Source organism: Lygodium microphyllum, chromosome 26 (assembly GCF_053477565.2).
Source record: "Lygodium microphyllum isolate KBCC chromosome 26, Lygodium_microphyllum_v1.1.10, whole genome shotgun sequence".
NCBI classification, from domain to species: domain Eukaryota; kingdom Viridiplantae; phylum Streptophyta; class Polypodiopsida; order Schizaeales; family Lygodiaceae; genus Lygodium; species Lygodium microphyllum.
The window spans coordinates 130729255-130744612 of NC_141160.1; the positions used below are offsets into that span (position 1 = coordinate 130729255).

General features: G+C 44.0%; 1 non-coding gene across 1 annotated transcript; it reads left to right on the forward strand.

Moving 5' to 3' along the window:
- The first annotated feature begins 14657 nt into the window (after positions 1 to 14657).
- Positions 14658 to 14725, forward strand: LOC148013805 (small nucleolar RNA SNORD36). The gene has a single exon (XR_015688985.1). It is a non-coding gene; the product is annotated as a small nucleolar RNA SNORD36 (small nucleolar RNA).
- The last annotated feature ends 633 nt before the right edge of the window (positions 14726 to 15358 follow it).

The following is a 15358-nucleotide window of genomic DNA, read 5'->3' on the forward strand; positions in this document are numbered from 1 at the left end:
ATACCGCTAGCATATCCAACGTTGCAGGAGTAGGAAGAGATGTGATGCGGTCAAATACTTGGTGTGGTAAGTGTCATCAAGTAGGCCATTTAGCCACCGAATGTACACGCAAACCAACCATTCCTGGAGCCTTCTGTTCCTACTGTTTGCGGAAGAACCATACCGAGGACATTTGCTCTCTGAAGGAGATGCATGATAGGAGAAGGAAGGAATAAGACGCAAGATTCAACTTGTTGGAATCCAAAATGACAACACAGGATATTGGACCCAAGCCTAGAGAGTTTGGTCCTAATTTCAGACCCAGAAGATTTCCTTCCCAAAGTTATAGAGGAAGACAGTCTGGCGGTGGTCAGAGATCAGGAGTGGAGTGTTATAGATGCGGAGAAAAGGGACACATTTCACCAAATTATCCAAATCCTAGAAGGTCAGTGGATTACAAGCCCTTATGCAGTCGATGCAAAGGAGAAGGCCACACTACAAAGGACTGTCCAAGCCCAGCCCCAGTGAAAAACAATGCTACTGATAGTCCGGCCAAGGCCCAAGAGCCTACCTCCAATTTAGTGGAATTGGAAGTTGCTGCCATCACGCGTGCAAAGCAGAAGGAACCACCTGTCCAGAAAGAAAATAACCCTCCTGCAAGAACAGTGAAGTTCAATCTTCCACCAGAAGAACAGAACAGAACAGAGCCTAACAGTGCCGTACAGAGCACTACAGTGCCACAGAGAGTTACAGAGACAAGACCAGAGGTCCAGGATACAGAAGAGGAGGAAGTGCCGCAAGTAGCAGAAGAAGTTCCCATGATTCCCCTGTTGGAAGAAAGAGGGAAAATGAAAATGGGTGTTGCCCCATTCCCTAACCGGTTAGAGAAGCCAGTGGATCCTATTAAGGAATACGATCTAGTCAGAGATCTAGATACCTTTAAACCAAACCTCACATTCCAACAATTATTGATGTTGTCTCCCAATTGCCGAAAAAGGTTCAAAAGTATACTGACAAGGAGGTGTGGCTTAAGGATTTCTCCCTCAACAACAACAAAGTCCAATAAGGCTCCAGAGCCTGTCAAAGAAGTGGATGTAGCTAATGCTTTCCTAGATCCGGGTACTCCAGAGACTGGCGTGTGGATAGAAGGCTGCTTCATTGCAAATGCACTGATTGATGGTGGTTCATCAGTGAACATTATGACGGATGTTACAATGAAGGATTTAGGCCTACAAGGTGTGCAACCCACCCAATGGCTCATCAGACTGGCGGATCAGAGTAGAATTAAGCCTTTGGGTATTCTCCCATATGTGAAGACTACAGTGGCTGGAAAAGATTATTGGCTAACCTATCTGGTGGTGAAGCCAAACTCTTATGGCACATCCTATCCTTTGTTACTGGGCAGACCATGGCTTTTTGAAGCCCGAGCAAGGACGGATTGGTTCAAAGGAACCTTGACCTTGGGAAGAGGACCCAATAAAGTGGTGTTGAAGCTATATGGTTCTCAAAAAGGACATGGATCCACCTCCTTGGAATTATCTTCTGACTCCCCTAATGAGGCTACAGATGGAACATCAGCAGACGAAGATGCTGTCAAACAGATCCTCCCCAAGAAAACACTGGCACGTTCCTTAACAGTGGATACTGTAAGCCGACTTCCAAAAGATGCAAAGCCATTATCAATGGGTGAATACTTCCTGCCTGAACCGGGAATGACTTCTGAAATCACTTCTGATAGTGAGATAGAAGCATGGATGTACTGCTCTCCCTGTTACATGGCCATAGCAGAAGCCGAGACAGAGGCAAAAGATGAAATAGAAAACCTGTTCTTCTCTTACAGAGCTCCTACAGAGACAGAAGCAGAGACAGAAGCAGAAGCAGAGACAGAAGCAGAAGCAGAAACAGAAGCAGAAGCAGAAGCAGAGACAGTGACAGAGACAGAAGAGGATGAATATGATATGGACGAAGAAGGTTATGAAAGTGAGCCAGAAGAGTCTATTCCACCCGAAGAGGATACATTTGAGGAAGAAGTTCCGGAAGCATCAGAAGTAGACGAGCTCATGCTATGGGACAGAATGGTGATGGTACCATTCGGTCTGGTAAATGGATCTTCTCATATGCAAAACCTTTATAAGAAATGGATTAAGAAGAACAAGCCGTCTTTCAGCAGTGGCTCATGCTGTCCTAACCCATCTTTGCCAAAGAAAGATGATGATGATGCACCGTGCCGACAAGCACCAGTCCCACAAACCCAATAGGCATCACAGGGTTCTTGTTATGTGACGTTCTTGGATGTGTCATCTTCAGAAGAGGAGCCTTCAAGCCAAGAGGTAATTAATCTTGAAACCAAACCCGAAACGGCCCTAATCCCATTTCAACATCTTAAGGAGCAACCTAAGTCTCCACCAAAAGAAGAAGTTGGTTCTAGTGGGACATCAGAAGAGGACACCACTCCCTTGAAGGAGTCGGATCTGTATCCAGAAGCAGTCCGTGGGACCTTCATCCGTGAAGTAGAAGGTGAAAGGCAGTTAACTTTTGTGGATGCAGAAGGCACTGAATGCCACTTGAAGGTGGGTAGCAGCCTCCCAGAAGAGGAGTTGTCAACCTTGTACAACTTGTTGAAAGAGAATTTGGACGTGTTTGCATGGTCTTACAAAGACCTAAAGGGGATTGATCCCACAATATGTCAACATCATATTGACTTGGAGCCTGATGCCAAGCCAGTACGGCAACGACAAAGGCGAATGAACCCGAATTATTCCACATTGGTGAAAGCGAAGCTGCTGAAGCTTCTGGAAGCCGAGTTCATCTATCCAGTAGCAAATAGTGAATGGGTTTCACCCATCGTGGTTGTACCCAAGAAGAATGGCAAATTGCGAATATGTGTGGATTTTCGAAAGCTTAATTCCAAGACGAAGAAGGATCACTTTCCTATCCCTTTCATAGACCAACTATTGGACACAGTGGCAGGACATGAGCTTTATTCCCTTTTGGATGGATTCAGCGGATACAACCAAGTCCAAATCGCAGAAGAAGACCAATCCAAAACAACCTTCACCACAGAATGGGGGACCTACGCTTACCGAGTGATGCCATTCGGACTCTGCAATGCCCCTGCTACTTTCCAATGAGTCATGATGGCCGCATTTCAAAATCATCTGTACGATTTCATTGAAGTATATTTGGATGACTTCTGTGTCTATAGCTTGATCCGAGAACACCGGGAACACCTGGAACAATGGTTTGACCGATGCCGAGAGTATGGGATTTCCCTTAACCCCGACAAATGCATCTTTGGGATCTCTTCTAGAGTCCTGTTGGGCCACATTGTCTCTGCACAAGGGATATCAACGGACCCTGCAAAGATCGAAAAGATCGCAGCTCTGACAGCACCCACCAACCTCAAATAGTTGAGGGGATTCCTAGGCCATGTGGGTTACTACAGAAGGTTCATAGCTCATTTTGCAACAAAGGCAACCTCCTTGCACAAGCTTCTGAGGAAAGATGCAGAGTTTACTTGGACGGAAGAATGTGACAAAGCCTTCCACACTCTGAAGCAGTGTCTGATTGAGGCACCCATTCTGCAACCTCTTGATTGGACGAAAGAGTTCCATGTACACACTGATGCATCAATTGAAGGCTTAGGTGCTGTCCTCTGCCAAAAGGGTTCCTCAAAGCTGGATCAACCGATCTATTATGCAAGCCGAAAAGTCACTGATAGGGAACGGAACTATACAGTGACAGAGCTTGAGTGCTTGGCAATGGTGTTTGCCCTAGAGAAGTTTCGCCACTACCTCCTATCCACCCACTTTAAATTTTATGTGGATCATGAGACCCTATCCTTCCTGATGAACAAAGCAGATGTGAAAGGACAAATGATGAGATGGCTCCTTTTATTCCAGGAGTTCGACTTTGAGGTGATTACTAAGCCTGGTCGTTCCCATGTTCTGGCTAATCATCTGTCGCGTATCCCACAAACGGCAGATGAGGAGCAGGATGACCCAGACCTTCCTGATGCTTCCCTATTCTTGGTAGAAACTGTAACTCCCTGGTATGCAGACATTGCCAATCTGCTGGCAACCCAACAATATCCTCCTGGCATTTCTAGTCGGGAGAGGAAGAAGCTTATGCTAGAATCAGCCCCATACACCTTGCTAGGTGGTGCACTGTACAAGAAAGGCAAAGATGAAGTGCTCAGAAGATGTGTTGCAGGAAATGAGATTGGGATTGTTCTGAAGGCTTGCCATGACGAGCCATGTGGAGGCCACTTTGCAGGAGAAGCTACAGCCAGGAAGGCTCTGCTAGCAGGTTATTGGTTGCCTACCATTCACAAAGATGCCTATGATTACTGTAAAAGATGTGATACTTGTCAAAGAATGGGGAAACCCACCAAGACAAGTGCCATGCCACTGCAACCTATCCTTCCCCTGAAGCCTTTTGAGAAGTGGGGCATTGACTTCATAGGTCCAATCGATCCTCCCACCAGAAGGAAACAGAACCGATACATCCTCGTATGTACGGATTATGTCACAAAGTGGTGTGAAGCTAAAGCCCTAAAGCGGGACGATGGTAACAGCGTGGCACTGTTCATGTACGAGAATATCATCACCCATTTTGGCAGTCCCTTAGAGCTGGTAAGTGACAGAGGCACTCATTTCATTAACAAAGTCATGGAAGAGTTGACAGAGTTGTATAAGATCAGCCATCGCAAGTCCACTCCTTATTACCCCAGAGCCAACGGCCAAGTCGAAGTCACCAATCGCATCCTCTGCTCGATTCTGACAAGGACAATTGCCGCACATCGTCGTGATTGGGATGATCGACTTACAGAGGCCCTCTGGGCGTACAGAACCTCCCATAAAGCAGCAACAGGACAGACACCATTCCAGCTGGTGTATGGTACAGAAGCTGTTTTCCCTGTTGAACTGGAATTACCCTCTTTGAGAGTGGCTATCAAAGAGCATTTGGGAAACGATGATTCACTGCAACGCCATCTCCTGCACCTGGAATGTTTGGACGAAATTTGTAGGATGGCTCTATAGTGCATGGAAGCCACACAAGCTCAACGCAAGGCTTACCATGATAGCTTCATCAAGCATAAGGAGTTCAAAGAAGGTGATTTGGTCCTAGCCTATGATTCACGATTTGGCAAGTTTCCTGGCAAGCTCCAACAGCGGTGGATGGGCCCCTATAAGGTACTTGCCGTCAACCCTAATGGCTCTGTCCAAGTGCAGACCATGGATGCCTCTGATGATCCCTTTCTGATCAATGGATATCGCCTGAAGAAGTACTTCCCTCCTTGGGGATCTTGACAATTACTGTCACTTGATATTTTCCCTCATTGGCACGGCACTGTACTTCTTATGCTGCTACTTCTGATAGCCGTTCTTCAATCACTCCTGATGAGGTGGACGCAACCCTCTGTTCCCTCAAATCCCCCCTCCAGCCTTGATCTCTTATCCTCTATTTTCCACCAGCGACAGTGGCGAGGTGGGTTCTGACAAATGGTCTTTCTACCATTCCCTTGCTTAATTCGAAAAAAAAAACAAAGAAAAAAAAAGAAAAAGAAAAATATACATATCGGTCATGGGAGAAAATGACTAAGGTCCCTGTCATGCCGACCTATTCTTCGAGAAAAGGTGGAAACACCCTCGGGAATAGGGGAAAAAGAAAAAAAAAGACAAAAAAAAAAGAAAAACAAAAGACAAACAAAAGAAAAACAAAACTGTTATGAGAGAAAAGGAAGCAATTCCCTGTCATAGCAGGCCTCGTTCCAAGAAAAGGTGGTAAACACCCTTGGGCGAGAAGCTGGCTGTGGAAAAGGTGGCAACACCCAGCAGTCCAAAAAGTGGATTCATCAATTGATATCCCCAGGATCCAATTCCGAAGCTGCCTCCCTTGGTACGCTGTGTCCTGGGTCTCTCTGCAAAGTGTCTACCTGTCCTCTAGCAGATGACATGTCCTATTCAACACAACGTTTGATTTGATGGCTACCTCCCTGGGTACGCCTCTTCAACAACTGACGACGTGCTCTTCATCGACAAACAATCAAGTGACGTGAGCTTTCATCCTAACTGGATGGGGAAGTGAGTATGGTTGCCCTCTATAATTATCAACAGAGTGTGAGACAGAGGGTGGGGCAAGAGACCAGTCTTTTCCCTTCAAATCAAATGAGAGGTGAGAAGTGTGAATGCAGTGTTGCACGCACGGGATGGGCCTCTCAATGCACAAAGCACAATTTGTTTCTGTGCACTGCACCATAAGGCTCCCTGGCCTTCCTTCTCGCACCATATGCCGGCACAGGGCGGGATGCACCGTTGCACCATCAAATGCGCACAAGGCATACAACCTTTGCACAAGTGACCGTGAGGATTACATCAACGGGTTTCAGAAAAAGGCTGCCCTCCTGTAACTATCAATAGAGCGTGAGACAGAGGGTGGGCTGAGTGTGACTGGAGTTTCTTCAATCAATTACCGAGAGGTGAGATTGAGGGACGTTACGACACTTAGAGTCAGATATATTTCCGTTTCCCTATGCACCCACGGGATGGGTCTTTACCGTCAACACAAGACACGTCACCCTGTTCTGTACACTGCACTGTAAGGCTCCCTTGCCTTCCTCCTTGCACTTATGCCAGACGGGTTGGACGCACTAATGCACCATCAACTGTGCACCTTGGCATACTCCTTCTGCACCATTCCCCCCTTGTCGATTCCTCAACCGGGTATGAGATATGGGTTTCAATCATTCTTCTTCGAGTGATATTAGTCATGGGGCGAGTGACTGTTCTTTCATTCCATTTGAGTGATTGTGCGTGGAGTGTAATATCCCTCATCATCGACAACGCATTTCCTGCGATTCCTTCCATCAGCTACCTCCCTGGGTGCTACCACATGGTCCCTGCCATGACGGACATGTGCTGAGAAGATGCCTTGGTACCTCCAGATGCCAACAACAACACAGGAAGTGCCATCGACGCTCAACCTTGCTTCTTGACGAAATGGGCCAAGTTTTTCTAACCCTCCCACTTTGGTTTCTTCGTGACGTTCATGTTTTAAGTGTGGGGAAGTTAGTGGATGGTCTGTGGCGTGGTTCTAGGTCCCTGTTGCTCGGTTAACCCTATCTGTTGAGGTCTTAAGTATGGGGATGCGTCCCTGCGCGTCTACATTGCATACCCTTCTGCATATGCCTTAACCTGCTCATGCATGTATGCCATGCCTTGCTGTTACCCTAATGGGGTCCCTTCCCACCCAACCGTTCATTTTCCACCCACCCTTGGGGCTGTTCCCTTGCAGTTTTCCTTCCTTCCTTGCTTTTGAGGTCCTGCCATGTGAATGCACCCTACGTTCATTGAAGTCCAAATCCAACCTTATAGCCCTGTTCCCTCCTTTGAACTGACCATTTTTCCTTTTTACCTACCCCTGTTCCGGTGCACGGTTTTCGAGTTATTAATTTTTGAAGCATTTTGCGCAAATTAGCCGATTTTCCATGTGAACGTACTTTTCTTGCTTCAAAACCGTGATCTGATGTCATAGCCCTGCCAATCACTTTTCCCCTGACATTTTTCCTTTTCACTCCGCATCATTCCGATACACGGTTTGTCCATTATTAATTTTTCGGTTTTTTTACAACTTTTTCGTGCGTCTTTTTGACATTTTTCCATGTGAACCTGCCCTGTTTGCATCGGAATTCCAATTTGCTTTGACCGCCGTGTTCCCTGTGTCTTCCCCCACCTTTTTCATTTTTCCTCCCCCCTCTTTCAACTTCCGGATTTTTACTTATTAATTTTTCAGTGAGTTTTCGGGTGTATTTTTAGAGTTTTTTGCATGTGAACCCCTCCTACCTCCACCGGAACTGCGGTTTAATGTGACAACCCTATGCCACCCCTTCCTACAGACATTTTTCCTTCTTACTACATGACATTCCGGCAAACGGCTCGTCCGATATTAATTTTCGATCCCATTTTCGGGTCTGTTTTTGGGTTTTTCCCATGTGAACGCATCTTATCTCCATGGGAACTATGTTTTGATGTGATAGGATTGTCGGGCACGTCTTTCTGCATAGTTTTCCTTTTTCTTGCACCTCGTTCCGATGCACGGATCTTTTGATATTAATTTTTACTTGTGTTTTTTGGTTCTTTTTTGTGTTTTTTGCACGTGACCGCCCTTTACCCCTCCCGGAACCTCCGTCCCATATTTTCCCTGTCTTCCCCCTGTCGTCCTGCCCACTTTTTGTTTTTACGCCATTTCGTTTTGACATTTGGATTGGGAGTTATTAATTTTTCTGTATTTTTATGAGTATTTACGCGCTCCGTCCCGCGCGTGAACGCGCCTTTTTTTTCAATTTTACACATCTTAACGCGCCCCGGTCGTGTCCGCGTGCTCCCTCCCTACATCCCGACGCCTTTTCACTCCCGTCACCGCAAATTTTTTTTACCCCTGCCCCGCGCATGCGCGTGGGACAGGGGCGTCTCCCTTTTCCTTTTTAATTCGTTAATTACTTAATTACTTTCTTTTTTATTATTATTATTATTTATTTATTTATTTTTTACCCATAAACCTACCTCTCCCCCCCAACGGCCACCCTCTCTCCCCTCCCCGTCCTCAACTGCCCTCTCTCTCTCTCCCCTTCTCTCTCTCTCCTTCTCCCCTCCTTCCTCCGCCTCCTTCCTGCCTTCTCCCCTGCGCCTTCCTCCATCCCCTCTCTTCCTCCTCCCTCCTCCCTCCCCTTCTTCCCCCTCCCTTCCATTCCTCCCTCCTCCCTCCATCGCGGCTCCTTCCCTCCCCCGCCTCTTCAGCCCCTCGCTCCCACCCTTCGCCGCCGTCGCAAATGTTGCAGCCGCCCGCGCCGCCCTGTCGCAGCCTCCCACCCTTCGTCGCCCGCCCGCCAGCACCTCGCCCACCCATCGCAGCCTCCTGCCCTAGCCGACGTCGATCGCCGCCCAGGACGCCAGCCCCGGTCGCTGTCAATCGCCGCCGAGGCCACCGCATTCGCCGGAGCGCCGCCCGCGGTCGCCGCCACCGACGCCGCCCTCCTCCTCTTCCACCTCCTCCTCCTCCCTCCCTAACTTGAGGTTAGTTAACTAACTTAACATAAGTCCACTAACCTAACCTTAGTTTAACTAACTTAACCCTAACCCTAACCCCCCCCCTAATTAACCTTAGTTAGGTTAGTTACCATTAACCCTAGTTAGGTTACCCCTAACCCTAACCCTAACCCCCCCTAATTAACCTTAGTTAGGTTAGTTACCATTAACCCTAGTTAGGTTCACCCCCATTAACCCTAGTTAGGTTACCCCTAACCCTAACCCTAACCCTACTTAAGTTAACTAACCCCCTTTAGGTTAGTCTCCACTAACTTGCCTTATCTGACTTCTCTGACTTCACCTAGACTAACCTACTTCCATCTGACTAACCTGACTAGACCAGATTTGACTTACCTGACTTATCTAGCCCACCTTGACTTAGCTGACTTACTTTCAACTTACTTACCAGACTAAGAACACCATATTGGGGAATATGGAAATTTCCCATAAGTTTGGGACACGTGGTCAAATCTTTGGATTTATCATAACTTGAACACTATCACTCCAAATCAAGTGCTCTATAGTTCAATAGATTCCTTTTTTCAAGTGCTTTCAAATGATAGGTCACATCACATGGTTTTGAGAAACTTATGAGCACATTATCCGAGTGCTACCTTCTTAGTCTTCAAAAAATGGGAATTGGGAGATTCCCAAACTCACTAATATTGTGTTTAAGCTGCTTTTCCTACTTTAACTGATTTCATTAATTTATCAATTAATTTCCACATCATAAAAATTCAGAAAAAATTCTAAAAATTTCCTTTGCTTTTTACCAATTTTTTGGAAATTTGTCAGCTGGAAATTTTCAACCCCAAAATTTCTGAAAATTAAATATTTCCCAATTTATCCCCCAAATTCCCAAAAAATGTAGAAAATTCATTTAAAAATAGTAAAAAAATTCTACACAAATTCTAAAAATTTCTAAAAATTTCCCCTCACCCCCCTTGACCATTTTCCATTTATTTTTCAATTTCAAATATTATCATACATGGTACCCCTATTGTTTAAAAAATAATAATAATAAATAAATAAACCAACAAACGGAAATTAACCATAAAACTCTCTATTTTATTTTCATACACTCAATTGTGGATATTTCCTCCATGGCTGCATTTTCATTTTTTCCCTTCATCACATATTTATGTGTTATATATCTTGATTTCATTATTATTATTATTATTATTTCAAAAAAAAACAAAACAAAAAACAAACAAACCACAAACCAAACAAACAAAAAACAACAAAACACATTCACACAACATAACAACCTCACAAACAAAAACCAACCATAAATAATCACAAGTTACAAACATTAAAAAAACCACAAAAAACAAAATCCACACATCCGCTAAGGTGTTGTCTTTGTTGTTTCATCAGTGGTCTTTACTTTTCCTTTACTGGATTCACTTCTTTTGGGGGACTGTTCCGTGCGCATTTCTGCATTACATACATACCCCTTCCAGGTATTTATTTTATGTGCTTTATTTATTTTCATTTCCCTCTTAATCACAAATTAATTGTTAAAATGAACTCTTCATTCACTCACAGTTTCCACGTGCATTCGCGCTAAATACACACATACTTTTTAATTAAAATAAACCCGTCGTTCACTTAGCACGTGCTACGTGCGCTAAAGAGGCACTTTAATTTTTAATTAAAATAAACCAGCCATCACAAGAGCACGCACTGGCAAAAAAACGCTCCACATCACCTTAATTTGTAATCAATGAACTTGCATTTAAAGACCCAGTCTGGGTATCGCAGTCCGGGATTCGACTAAAAGCACCGTTTTCACCTAATAATTGGTAATTAAATTTATAATAAGGAACCGTCATTTTCTTGCTAAGGTTTATCACTTAATAAAAATTCACCCATTTCTTAATAATTTATTAAAATGAATCCTTCATTAAATTAATTCCCCCTCACTGCACTTAATTCCCCTTTTTAATGAACGTTTCGTGGGATGGGTTTGCGCAGTCATTAGAGTTATTTCCATAGTCAAAACATGGTTTATCAACGATATAGTCTTGATATGTGTCAGATGTGGTATTATTTTGATTTACTGTCTTTGTTACGGTTACGGGTACGGTATGTAGTTTTTTCTTTTATTACCTGATACGGGGTTTTGGGTGTTTGTCTGATGCATAGCATGAAGCTTTCGGTCGCATTTGTCTCGAGGTCATGTCGAATTTTTTCTAGGATGTGGTTTGCTTGGGGTTAATTAGTCGAGTCACATTTTATTGTGTTGGTTGTTCTCTTATCATTGGTTTTTTGTTTGTTACTTTGCAGGCATTCTCCTTGATTGTCTGTGTTTGTGGTGTGTGTGTAACCATCTGAATGGCGCCTTCTCATGCTCCTCCCCCTATCCAGTACGTCCCATTAGTTAGTAGGGATTACTCTTCCCTACTTACTTTTGAGCCTCTCACGAAAGCGGGACTCGCTGCTTTTGTGGCTACTTCTTTTCCACTGCTTCCAGAGGATCCGTCATTATGTGATGAGTTTCTGGCCTCTTACAGCAAGAAGACAGGACTAGTCCAGGGAATTTCTATGACTTTGACACCTCGAGGCTTAGGGAAGGCTCTGTCTCTTCCCTCCAAAGGTGAACCTTTTGTTACCACTCGTCAGCTTTTCTCTAATGAAGAGATTCTGAAGCTGTTGCAAAAGCAGACACGGGAAATGCTGGATATTAAGAAGGTGATTAACTCTTCAGGAGTTTCCTTTTCTATGATCACTGATCCCATATGGAAGACGATCTGTCAGTTTCTCCAGGACAGATTTTTGCCTGCCAAAACGCCATCCCAGTACTTGTCCAAAGAGCTTTTTACAGCTTCTAGGATGGTGTTGAAAGGAGTTGCTATTGATTGGAGCACTTACCTCCTCACTAAAATGGATCAACATTTCGTCAAAGTCACCAGGGGTAATGTTACCAATGTCACATATGGATCATATTTGTCTGCCTTCTTGACCTATTCAGGTTTACAGAAGACTGTGGCTCCACCTCCTCCATCAGATCCAGTACCTCCTCCTCCACCTTCAGATGAGTCAGAACCTATTGACATAGAGAATGATGATTCTCCGTCTCCCCTGGTCATACAGCGCAAACGCTTGAAGAGGGTAGCGGATAAAGCTCCTTCCGTACTTCCTTCAGTGCCCATCCCTGCTACCTCTGGCAGTGATCTCCCTGGGTATCTCACTTGTAATAACCTGTTCAGAGCACATCGACAAGGATCATTGGAGATATCAGTTCCCTCCCTGAACAGTCTAGTCTCAGGAGATGCAATTCCTTTCCTTTGTAAAGATATTCAAAGTTCCATTGAGTTGTCAGTGACAGCCTGTGTTCAACAGCTGTACGCGTCTTTTTATGAAGAACTCATGCAGTCTAAGGACCAGTTGCATAAGGCAACATCCGAGTTAGCTTCTGCTAAGGATACCCTAGCAGATTTGTTTAAGCAAATGGAACAACAAACCCAACCGGTTGCCACCCAAAGCGATGAGATTTCTTCTTTGAAAATCCGGTTACTAGAGGCTCAATCACAGGTTACTAGCCTTTCAGAGGAGAAGGAGAGGATGTCCAGAGAAGCGCAGGAGTTCCAAGCTATCTTAGATGACAAACTTTCAGCTTTACAGATTGCTAATGACACAGTGGCATCCCAAGCCTCCCAAATCCAGCAGTTGCAAGATCAAGTGGCCAAATCCCGCTCTGTTCCTCCAAGCCCTAATGTTCCCTTGATTCTTTCTCTTTCACAGCAGGATTTGGCTGCTCTTCAAAGACAGGCTACTTTGTGTCCTCTATTCCAAGATAAAGTGGAAAGATTGCAGTCCAGAATGGACTTGTTATGGTCTACATTTGAATAGTTTCAGAAATATGTTTCACCAGACCATTCTTTCTTTGTCCACTACCACTTACAGAAGTTGGTCTTCTACATGAAGCTTTCCACGATGGATTTACCTCTTCCAGAGGATGGCTGGAGTGGGGCTTGATCTGCTGAGTTGTTGATAGAGGTAGTCAGAATGGTGTTTGAAGATTCTGTCACGCCAGATACCATGTTGATGTCCTACATGTATCTACGAGGAGACTTGTTAATTCCAGATGAGGTGGATATGGCATGGTATGTGGGGGATGTGGTCCTACAGGCTGTTTTGTATGTCAACCATTTGGAGTTGCGCATAGCTGACATGTTCCAGAGTTATTACTCCAAAGTGGCTGATTGTCATGATAATTCTTGGCATCCCATGATTGATTCTGTGGTCCTGAATCAAAGACAAAACACAGCTCCTACCTCTGCCCAGAGTACTAATCAACGGAGGATGGATCTCTTAGCCTATCTTTCCAAACATAATCCGTTTGATTCTACCTTCTTTGATGCCTATCATCGACGATCTCTCTTAGGACCTTCTGTTCCTACCCTCCTCTATTACCAACAAATGGCTCACCATTATGCTATATATCTTTCCCTTTGTCAATCTAATTCCACAATTATTTTACCCCTTCTTTTCCAACCTTCATCTTTCCCTCAAATTCCCATTTTTACATATTGTTCCTTTATTGAGGATAGGGTATTTTTCCCTTCTCCACCCTGTCCTTCTCCATCCATTAATGTACCCTCCACATTTCCTATTTATCAGTTAACACCCTTCCTTAGTGATTCCCTCCAAATTTCTACCACTCCTTCTTTAAACTTTTCTTCCTTTTATGATTTTTCCTATCCCTCCCTTCATCCACTTTTCCTTATTCCACTACCCTCTCCTAACACTTCTATATCTCAACCACCTCAGTTGGTTAGTGACTGTGACGGGTTTGATACTCAGATTTCCAGAAGAAGGGGATGGAGTTCGGATGATTGCCTTACAGGACCTCAGATCAATTGGCCAGTAATTCCAGGAGAATGGACAGCTGCCAGTCAAGCTTATCAGAACTATGTTCATTTTGCTCAGCAGTATTCACAGTCTGCAGATCCCTCAGTGAGATTAACTGCTCATTTTGCTTGGTACCTGGCATATATGCATAGGCACTCTCATAATGATTCCAAGCCTATTCCAAAGTTGTGCATGAATGTCAATGTGAGCATTGATTCCCAACAGCTGGATATATTGTATTTTCATGCCCTTTGTTTGCCTAGCAGATACTTGGTCCTGTTGGAAAGGATGTGATGTCTTCAGTTTTTTCAAAATCCTCCCAAAAACTTTGTAGATGAATCCTTGTCTATGGATCGTTTCCGACAACATCAATCTTTCAAGAGGGATCATCTTCATTGATACCTTTCCAATGTATGGTGGATGCTTTTTAATAAAAATCTCTCTTTTTGAAGGAGTCATTCAGATGGTTGTGTTGTATTAGTGTTTGTGTTGTGAGTTCATTTATGTCAAACAAGCGTGGTGGTTTCCTATTGGATTGGATTTCGTGTGCGAGCTACATTTTGGAGAATTGTGGTGATGGAGTCGTGGTTGCAGAGTTGAAGCTGATGCTGATGAAGAAGAAGAAAACTCTTATATCCTTTACAAATTTGTTGTGATTTTTAGTTTGACAAGAGGTGTTACTGTAAAGGGTTTTCCTTTCTTTGTATTTTTATATCAGATACAGGTTATAAGTTGGGGTCGTGATGGATGGATTCTTTTTGAAGAGATATTGAAGCTTAAAGTTGAGCTTTTCCCTGAACTTGTATTCCCTTTTTCCTGGGTCGCGAGGACGCTTCCTTATTAAGTGTGGGGATATGTTGAGTGTTGAAATGACTTGTTTTTTGGCTGATTTTTGTTGTTTTTGAGAGCTGAATGGTTGATTTTATGAGATGATTGATTGGTTTGGAAGTGGTTTGAGAGTGTTTTGGATGATAATGATTGAGTTTTGGAAGTTCATGTTGTTTATTGGTGGTTCTGTGATGTTCTGATAGGTTCTGATTGGTTCTGTATACCTTCTGTTTTGCTCTGTTTTGCTCTGTTTTGTTCTGATTGTCTTCTGTAAAGAGGGATGGAGTATTGATTGATGAAGATTGAGAACTTGAGAAAGCTTATTGAATGGTTTGTGAGAGTTTAGAATGGTTTGAGTATGAGTTATGTGGTTTTGATGACCTTCTGTAACCTTCTGTAGGTCTTCTGTAGAGCTTATGTTTCTGTTCTGTTCTGTTCTATACTGTAGCTGTTCTGGTACTGTTCTGTATGCTTCTGTATGTGTTCTGATGGATGAGAGTGTAGCTTGGGAAAGTTTTCTAGCCTTGGAAAGAGGTGAATACAAGTGCAAAAGAGCTGGAAGAAGTGGAAGAAGTAGCTGCTGAAGACTCAAGTGAAGACTAGAGTGA